The following is an 8,748-nucleotide window of genomic DNA, read 5'->3' as shown; positions in this document are numbered from 1 at the left end:
TCCACACAAAAACCAAGCTCATTGAGGTATCTCGGGAGTTCAAGATGCCACTCTGTCTAACGTTCATTGATTTAAAGAAGGCCTTTGATTCTGTTGAGATGGAAGCGGTCAAGGAAGCCCTAGCCAATCAGGGCGTACAAACTCAATACATCAGGATCCTTCGTGAGCTCTATTGCGGATTCACTACCAAGATCTCACCATTCTACAAAGAAGTAATCATCCATATCAAGAGAGGGGTTCGGCAGGGTGATACCTTTTCACCAAAACTCTTCAGTGCCACCCTCGAGAACATCATGTGACGACTGGAATGGGAAAACATGGGAGTGAAGATAGATGGTCGGCAACTACACCACCTCCGCTTTGCTGATGACATCGTTCTAATAACACCAAACATCAACCAAGCGGCACAAATGCTGAACGACTTTGACCGTGAATGTGGAAAGGTCGGACTACAGCTGAATCTTACGAAGACAATGCTTATGAGAAACAGCCTTGTTCCTCACGCTCCATTAGCTCTCAACGGAACCACCATCTCCGAATGCAACCGTTATATATACCTAAGTCGAGAAATCAACATGATGAATGACCTGGCACCTGAGTTGCGCAGTAGGAAGAGAGCGGCTTGGAATGCCTTCAAGAGCATTGAAGAAATAACTAAAAGGACAAAGAACCTCCAGCTACGAGCACATCTCTTTGATTCCACTATTCTTCCTGCATTAACATATGCCTCAGAGACCTGGACCCTACGAAAACAGGATGAGAATGCTATTCGGGTCTCTCAAAGAGGAATCGTAAGAACTATGCTTGGAATATCTCGATTCACTCAAATGAGAGATAGAATCCGGAGTTCTGATCTTCGTCAACGCTCAAGAATCAGGTACGCTGTCTCATTTGCCAAGACAGCAAAAATCAGATGGGCTGGACACGTAGTGAGGTTTACAGACAACCGCTGGACTAGAGCCATTACTGATTGGATTCCACGGGACATCAAAAGATCACGTGGACGCCCACCTATGAGATGGTCAGACTTCTTCGTCAAGACCCTATATGATCGGTTTGAGGCTCTGCTTGTTCCTAGAACGAACAGATACCATTGGGCTACGCTAGCATGCAACCGAGATGAATGAAGACGTTACTGGCACCCGCTGGAGTAAATCGATGAATAACGGGGATTAAGTGATTAAGTGATTAAGTGATTTTTTGGGTCACACCCAGCAATGCACAGGAGTTACTCCTGGTTCATACACTCAGTAATCACTCCTAGCAGTGCTCAGGGGACCGTATGGGATGCTGGGAATTGAACCTGGGTTGGCCATGTGCAAGGGAAACAAACACCCTACTTGCTGTGCTATTGTTCCAGCTCCCTATTTAAAAATTTTTATAGTGAGGATTGCCTTTGCATTTTCCTATAATTAAGTGATTCCTGAAAGCCTTTTGCTTGGCAGACAGTGATATGAATTACAAAAGTTGAGAGATATATAATAAACAACAATTAATAGGCAGTAATCTGCTACTATATGCCTTAAAATATTTTATATCCTGAAAAGGTCACATACTTCTAAAAAGTTTTTAGGAGATCAAATATTCCTGAAGAAACAAATAGGAATATAACTCCAGAGTACTGATAATTGTTAAAAATAACAATAAGATAGAATTAACTGAGTACCTGGAGCTGTTATTTATTAAGTGAAGAAAGAACTAAAAATATAAAGGTATGATAGTTGGGATCATCAAGTCAAATGAAAATAAGGAAAAGACAGATAATTCAGGTCTTGAAATGATATGGCGTGTGGAAGCTGTGATGATCTGGAGAATGCAGTGTCACCCAAAGGGATCAAGTTTCAGAAATAGGAGCTTAGTAGGACTGGATATTTTTTCCATTAGAAACTGGAATCTCATATTCCTAAAAGAAATCATACAATTTTTAAATATTTGCAATAGCACAGCGGGTAGGGCATTTGCCTTGCACGCAGCCAACATGGCCGACCCGAGTTCTATTCCTCCGCCCCTCTCGGAGAGCCCGGCAAGCTACCGAGAGTATTCGATATGCCAGACACAGTAACAACAAAGTCTCCAATGGAGACGTTACTGGGCCCGCTAGAGCAAATCGATGATCAACAGGAGGGCCTTTACTTTTACTTTACTTATAACCAGTTTATGGTATTTTGTCCCAATCACAAAGGTGCTCAAGTATCTAAACTGAGTCATAATATTTATGACATTTTCCCATAAATCACGAATTTTAAAGAATCTCAAGATAATATTGTTTAACTTTATTGGTAAATATATAAGAAATTTGAGACCCAGAGACTTAGTTATTAACTATTGATTTATTATTGGGAGAGATGTTCAGATGGATTGTAAATGTGCTTTTCACAGGTCTTCTTTGTTATTTGGTAACATCTACACATGCCATGTATTGTTTTATTTTGGTTCCCATATGAAGGGCAGACTAAGTGAACGCATCTCAATTATGTTTAGTAATCATAGCAATTACTGACATAATGGATTGCTGTTTGATGTTTGAAAGCATCAAAATGCATAGGTGTGAGAGTATTACCCCAAATAGTATTTGAGTACAGTTGAAAATGAGTTTAAAAATAAATTCTGTATCTTTGATGGAGGTTTTAATGTATGGTTTTTCTAAGAGGGAGACTGTGTGTCATACATGGCTTGAAGTGTCTGGCAGAGAGATTCTGAAATAATCAGAGCCTCACTTTTCCCCTGTGTGGTCTTCATCTATGGTCTTATTTATATCCTCAAAGACAGGCTTTTATTATAGTTTCTGATGGCAGAGGAAGGTTACATAATTGCTGGTGAAGCAGCATAGAAAATCAAGCAAGAGCTGAAAAGCATTCTGAATGTCCTTTTTGTAATCATGCTACATTTGTTTCTTATTAAATAATTCAGGTGCAGTTGGTTTCCTAGCAATTCTTCATGTCTTATTTTTCCTCCACAATCCCACTTGTTGAGTAAGTTAAAAAAAAAACAGAAACCCAAATAGTAAATAGTATTTACATTAAGTGAAAAACATAATTCTGCCTTGACAGTAGTTTAGCATCTAACTATCCTCTAGGGAGGCAAACATGTAGAGAGGAGCAGGAAATACATGTCAGGAAAACTAGAATGAATGTGATTGGGCCTCATTTTGGATACTGGAGTTGGGACTATTAATAAGTATCTAGAGAATCAAGGCTTATTTATCAGATCAGACTACTGGTATTGGCACTTTGGATGCTGGATGTGGGTTTAGTTCTATATCTGTTGTCTCATCTAACAAAACCAATAACAATGTGAAATGCAGTTTCAGTCTAAAAATAGTTAGGAAGTGTTAAATGAATGTCTGTCATTTTATATTAATTGAATGGTTTTTGAAATCAATTGACAGACTGAATTTATTTTCTTAGGATTTACTCCTGATAGTCTTAAGGAGAGTCACAAGCATCAAATGAGGCAATTCTTGTAAAATGCTTGCATTTTGACCCATTTTATTGCTATCATCTCTGCCTACGCTATTCTCTCTCTGTCTTTATCTCTCCTTTATTCTCTAAGGTGCTCTGACCTGTTCTGTTTAGAAGTCTCACACCAGTACTGGCCACCAGTTCTAGCTCCTGGGTTAGCTGGTGAGCTGTCATTCAAAGAAAACCTCAAGAATAGTATCTCTGAGGTTTCTTTTGATGAATATACAATCAGATAAAGGGATTACTGAAGTTACAGCTCAAACCTGATATGCATACATATATGTTCATATATCTAATTATGTATATATACTTGAGGTAAATGTTATGTATATTTTTGAATGAAATATTTGAATGAAAGTTATTTTAGTAAATTAAAAGGATTTACTAGTTGCTGCATGAATGCCCTATCAATTGAGTCTTGGTGTTATAATTTTGTCTAGGATGATAAACTTTGGACTGGAGCGATAGCACAGTGGGTAGGACCTTGCACGCGGCAGTCCCAAGTTTGATTCCTCCACCCCTCTCAGAGAGCCTGACAAGCTACCAAAAGCATTCTGCCTACACATCAAAGCCTGGCAAGCTCCCTGTGACGTATTCAATATGTCAAAAACAGTAACAACAAGTCTCACAATTTGTTGTGAGACGTTACTGGTTCCTGCTCGAGCAAATCAATGAACAATGGGAGGACAGTGCAGTGCTACAGGATGATAAACTTCATTATCTATCTGTTTAACTGTTCCATCTCTAAAAAGAACTTGGATTTAGAGATAAACTTACACTAAAATCTCCAAACTCTGACTTAGAATTCATTATTACCTACTTAACCTTATAACTCTCAGCTCTAGCATCTGTTTTCAGGGGTTTTGTTTGTTGTTTGTTTTTTAATTAAAAGTGTTAAATTTAGCAGACATTACTTATAGCCTCTCCTCCATTAAATTTGTTCCTAATATCTTCTTGAAATGAGGATCTGATGCATGAGGCTTAGCGGCTATATTGTGATTCATATGATCAAACACGAGGTCCAGCCTTGGTAGGAAAAAATAGTTGAAGAGATTATTGACCAAAGATGAAGAAGACAAGGGCTGAGAGTATTCATTCAAAGAACTGATGAACAAAATAGATAAAAAACATCAATATCAGACCTGAATCCACAAAGTACATGGAGGAAAAAGTAGCCAGAACCCTCCATTTATATAGAAGCTAAAGACATCTTCAAGAATGAAACACCACTGACCAAGCAAATGGAAAAAATATAAACAAATGGAACTATATCAAACTAAGAAGCTTCTGCACCTCAAAAGAGTGACTGAAATATAGAAAGAGCTCACTGAATGGGTAAAGATATTTACCTAATACCCATCAGATAGAGGCTTAATATTCAGGATATACAAAACGATGGTAGAACTTTACAAGAATAAAAACCTCCAACCCCATCAAAAAATGGGGAGAAGAAATGAACAGAAACTTCCTCAAAGAAGAAATTCAAATGACTAAAAGGCACATGAAAAAATGCTCCACATTGCTAATCATCAAGGAGGTGCAAATCAAAACAACGAGGTATCATCTTACACCACAGAAACTGGCACACATCAATAAGAACAAGAACAACCAGTGCTGTCTCAGATGCAGGGAGAAAAGGACTCTCATTCTATTGGTGGTGTGAATGCCAACTGGTCCAGCCTTTTTGGGAAAACAATATGGACATTTGTCCAAAACCTATAAATTGAACTCCCGTATGACCCAGCAATACCATTCCTGGGAATATATCCCAGAGATGCAAAAAACACAGTAGAAATGACATCTGCACCTGTATGTTTATTGCAGCACTGTTCACAATAGCCAGAATCTGGAAAAAAAGCGAGTGCCCAGAACAGATGACTGGTTGAAGTAATTTTGGTAAATGTACGCAACGGAATACTTTGCAACTGTTAGAAGAGATTAAACCATGAAATTTGCTCATACGTGGTTAGACATGGAAACTATCATGCTAAGTGAAATTAGAAAGAGAGAGACAGAGATAGAATGACTACACTCATTTGTGGAATATAAAGTAGGATAATATGATGTTAACATCTAAGGACAGTAGAGATAAGGGCCAGGAGGATCACTCCACGGTTTGGGAGCCAGCCTCACATGGTGAAGAAAAGGCAACTGAGATGAAGAAGAGATCACTAAGTAAATGACGGTTGGAGGAATCATTTGGAATGGGGGATGTGTGCTGAAAGTAGACTAAGGAACAAGCATGATGTCCTCTTAGTATCTGCATTGCAAATCATAACACCCCAAATTAGAGAGAGCATAAGAAGGAATGTACCTGCCACAGAGGCAGGGGATGGGATGAAGTGGGAGTGGTGGGAGGGACACTAGGAACAATGGTGGTAGAAAATGTGCCCTGGTGGAGGGAAGGATGCTCAATCATATGACTGAAAGGTAATCATCAAAGTTTGTAACTGTATCTCACAGTGATCCAAGAAAAAATATAAAAGAAAACAAAGAATTGATCAAGCTATATTTGTAAATATGTAATTTATATGGATCATTTTACATTGAGTCATTTGCATTATTCAAATTTTATCACTCTCACTTATTGTTATTTCTTTGTTTTGGGACCACACCTGGTGTGCTTAGCGTTTACTCCTGGCTCTGTACTCAGGGATCACTTATAGTAGACTTGAGGGATCATATGGGGTGCCAAGGACCAAACCTGAGTTGGTTACATGCAAGACAAATGCCTTATCTGCTATATTGTCACTACAGCTCCTTAAAAAACTTTTAATATGGTTCAACAAAACGTTAGAGTGTTAAGATTTTGTATACACTTGGTACCCTAGTTATCAAGTCTATTAGGTATATAGATGATGATATGTATATAGTCAGGTGACAGCGTCCTTTGTCCATTGCACCCTATTTTCACATTTATGAAGTCCTTGCTGATTGTTCCTGTAAATGAAGAAAAGAATCCGTTGGGGGCATCTTGATTGTGGAGTCGATGGAGTAATAATGGGTCCTTTCTTCTCTCTACCATGAGAAATAGGATACTTTAGCTGAGTCAAAAGTCCTGGTAGACATAATTTTTGTAACTGATATTTTGTGTTGATTATTAAATTTTAGACTGTAGAAATTTAAAAATGGAAAACAACATTAACTAAGGTTTGACATAATGCCTTAGACTGATGTAAAAAGGGCATGATAAATTGAACACTCAAGAAAGGAAGAACATTTCCCTGGTATGTGTTAGGTGAGCTTTGGCTCAATGCAAACATATAGTGAAAAATGAAATTCTAAATTGCTTATGTCTCAATTCACAAATATCATATCAAATGAATTGTAGGCATAGTGGTAGGGAGAATTTATAGGGCAACATAACTGTGAATTGTTATCACAGAAAAATACTTTGCAAAGTAGATTATGCTTCACATTGTTTCAGGACCACACCTGGTGTGCTCAGGGCTTTCTACGAGCTCTAAACTCAGGAATCACTCCCAGTAGGCTTGAAGGACCACACAGGATGCTAAGGATTATGGGCCTGTCACCAGATGTCAAGGAATGGAGCCTGTTCTTTTTTCTCATGTCATCCCTGTTAGAAAAAGGTGGAGGAGAAGCATATTTACTGTTAATAAATGTATTTATCCTTGGAGAAAAAAAATACTGTCTCTAATACTTTAGCCCTTATAATTGTTCACTATAGCTATTTCTGCAATTTTTATTCCCAGGGACATAATATTTTGAATATCAGCAATAAAAATGAACACAAAGTGACATTTATTTTTTTTAAAAGAAACAGAAATTTTCTTTTTTAAAAAAATTTTTATTAGTGCTTTTGTATATCCTTGATATCAACCCTTTATCGGATGTGTATTTGGCGAATATTCTTTCCCATTCTGTAGACTGTCTTTGTATTTTGGTCACTGTTTCTTTGGAGGTGCAGAAGCTTCTTAGTTTAAGATAGTCCCATTTGTCTATCTCTGTTTTCACTTGCTTGGTCAGTGGCATGACATCTTTGAAGATACCATTAGCTTCGATGTCATGGAGGGTTTTGCCAACTTTTTCCTCAATATACCTTATGGATTCCGGTCTGATGTTGAGGTCTTTAATCCACTTTGATCTTACTTTTGTACATGGAGTTAGGCAAAGATCTGAGCCCACATTTTTGCATGTAGCCGTCCAGTTTTGCCAGAACAATTTGTTAAAGAGGCTTTTCCTGTTCCATTTCACTTTTCTTGCCCCCTTATCGAAGATTAGATGCTCGTGTGCTTGGGGGGAGATGTCAGTATATTCAACCCTGTTCCATTGGTCTACAGCTCTGCCTTTGTTCCAGTACCATGCTGTTTAATTATTACTGCTTTGTAGTAGAGTTTGAAGTTAGGGAGGTTGATTCCTCCCATTTTCTTTTTCCCAAGAATTGCTTTAGCTAATCGTGGGGGCTTATTGTTCCATATAAATTTCAGGAGTGTTTGCTCCATTTCTTTGAAGAATGTCATGGGTATGCTAATAGGGATCAAGTTGAATTTATACAGTGCTTTGGGAAGTATTGCCATTTTGACAATATTAATTCTCCCAATCCATAAACAGGGGATATTTTTCCATTTCCTCGTATCCTCTTTTATTTCCTGAAGTAGCGTTTTGTAGTTTTTTTCTGTACAGATCCTTTACTTCCTTAGTTAAGCTGATTCCTAGGTACTTGATTTTCTGGGGAACAATTGTAAACGGGATTGTTATCTTCAGAAAACATCCAACCCCATCAAAAAAGGTGGAGATGAAATGAATAGAAACTTTCACAAAGAAGAAATCCGAATGGCTAAAAGGCACATGAGAAAATGCTCCACATCATTAATCATCAGGGAGATGCAGATCAAAACCACAATGAGATATCATTTCACACCACAGAGACTGGCCCACATCCAAAAGAACAAAAGCAACCGGTGCTGGCATGGATATGGCGAGTAAGGGACCCTCCTTCACTGCTGGTGGGAATGCCGACTGGTTCAGCCCTTTTGGAAAACAGTGTGGACGATTCTCAAAAAATTAGAAATTGATGTCCCATTTGACCCAGCAATACCACTCCTAGGAATATATCCCAGAGAGGCAAATCTGCACTTGCTTGTTCATTGCAGCACTCTTTACAATAGTCTGAATCTGGAAAAAAAAACTGTGTGCCCAAGAACAGATGACTGGTTAAAGAAACTTTGTTACATCTACACAATGGAGTATTATGCAGCTGTTAGAAAAGAGAAAACCATGAAATTTACATACAAGTGGTACTACATGGAAAGTATCATGTTAAGCG

Source organism: Sorex fumeus, unplaced genomic scaffold (assembly GCF_029834395.1).
Source record: "Sorex fumeus unplaced genomic scaffold, SorFum_2.1 ptg000077l, whole genome shotgun sequence".
In the NCBI taxonomy this organism is placed as follows: Eukaryota; Metazoa; Chordata; class Mammalia; order Eulipotyphla; family Soricidae; genus Sorex; species Sorex fumeus.
This window is presented reverse-complemented; position numbering follows the sequence as displayed.